The 1,856-nt window shown below is 39.2% G+C and overlaps 1 protein-coding gene across 1 annotated transcript in view; it reads right to left on the bottom strand.

Moving 5' to 3' along the window:
• The window catches only part of hmgcr (3-hydroxy-3-methylglutaryl-CoA reductase), a 30,699-nt gene that overhangs the window by 28,488 nt on the left and 355 nt on the right, over positions 1-1,856 (bottom strand). The gene's annotated exons all lie outside the window — the stretch shown is intronic.

A 1,856-nucleotide genomic window follows, 5' to 3' on the forward strand; every position in this document is an offset into this window, starting at 1 on the left:
TAGAGCAGTTATTATACCAAAATTGTAAAAAAAAAAATAATAAATATATATATATATATATATATATATATATATATATATATATATATATATATATATATATATATATTTAAAAAGAGGCGACCTTTAAGATAAAAAAGTATTTCGTCTGTCAATCTGCTCTATCCAAAACTCCTCAAATAGAAAATTTTTAGTTTCACATGGGTTAAATTTGTAAAAAGTCTTCTTTGGGGCTATCAGACTATAAAAATGATTAATCAAAAACAATAATCGACAGATTAATTGTTATTTGCAGTCCTAGTGATAATAATATCCATGGAAAAATCTCTCTTGATCATTAGTTTTATTTATGAAGCGATCAGAGCTGAAACAGGCTGACTAACACCAGGAATAGATAGAAAAAGAAACAAACAAACAAACTGACAAAGATAAACATGAAATTACATAAATAAATTAATTAAAACTCAATAGAAAAAAATAAAACGTTAAACGTCAATTTGCGCGTTTTTAAAGAATCCGATTTAATTTAAAACTTTAGAATACAGATTGTATTTCAGGTTGATGATGATTTATTTAAAACGCTTTTTCTTTTCTTTTTGCTCTCTAAATTTCCCTAAATTTAATTTCCAAACTAAAGTGAGTCAAAGTGAGGATGAGGAGATGAGTGACAGCAGCCTTCTTCAGCTGATCTCATTAAGAGCAATTAACGCCTTGAATGCTGCTCCTCTCAGCTCTGCCGGTTCTCTCTGCTGTCAGAACTGAACTCTGAAGCCGGACTCCGGATCCGGACGGTCGGATCGGACCGTGTTCTTACCTTGGGTCCCGCCGCGGTGGACTGCGCTCCCCCAGCGGGTTGCAGTGGTTCAGAAGCGGCGGAGCTCCGGGGTCAGCGCCGATGGAACGATGAGACGCTGCTACATCATCCGACGCTTCAGCCAATCACGGCGGTCACCTGTTCCAGGAGCGCCTTAGCCACGCCCCGTTTCCTAGGAAACCGGAGCAATGGGGTAGGGCCATATGAGAGACGAGCGGTCTCGCCACCGCTGTGACACGGAGGGGGACAGCCCAAACTTTACTGCTTTATGAACGTTTTAAACAGCAATGTTCTGTTTGGAACAGTTCTAAGAGGCTCTGGAACCTTTTGGGGGTTTAAAACCTGTATTAAAAACAACCTAATCTGCTAATGATGAGCTCTGCTTTATAAAATAACAGAGTTATTTATAAAATAAAGCTTGTTGGTAGGAAAATCCTGGTTTTAATGAGTCTGAACTTGAACGGACTCCTGATCCTGGTTCCAAAACCACACTGGCTTCAGTTTTGGTTAAAAGTATTTAAACCCGTTAACTTTAGTGAGATCCCCTTCACAATATAGACAGCTGATGATAGGGGGGGATTTACCATTAGGCAATACTAGGCAGTTGCCTAGGACCCCAAGTTCCTGGGGGCCCCAAACTCTGTTTACATGTATGGTTAATACAAATATTCCTTATTTGTGCACATTAATTATGTTTTTTTTTTTTTAATCCTTTGGGGCTAAAATGCCATCAGTACGCTTATAATCAATGTATCTCAGCCCCCCCCCCCTCTTCAGTGTCCACCATATTGGATCAGTCCATTTGCTGCACATGTTCTGAAAGCTCCAAACAGACAGCAGTGTTGCCAACTTACCGCTTTTGTCTCTATATTTAGCGACTTTTCAGACCCCTCTAACACTTTGATATCAAAAAAATTGTCTAGCGCCAAATTTGGTGACTTTTTTCTGCCACTGGAGATTTTGGCAACAACATCTAAAAGCAGCGAACTCTGCTCTCCAGAGCGAGTAGATTGGTAACCCCGCCTCCTGCTCTCCTCTATCT

This window comes from Cyprinodon variegatus, unplaced genomic scaffold, assembly GCF_000732505.1.
Source record: "Cyprinodon variegatus isolate N-32 unplaced genomic scaffold, C_variegatus-1.0 Scaffold440, whole genome shotgun sequence".
NCBI classification, from domain to species: Eukaryota; Metazoa; Chordata; class Actinopteri; order Cyprinodontiformes; family Cyprinodontidae; genus Cyprinodon; species Cyprinodon variegatus.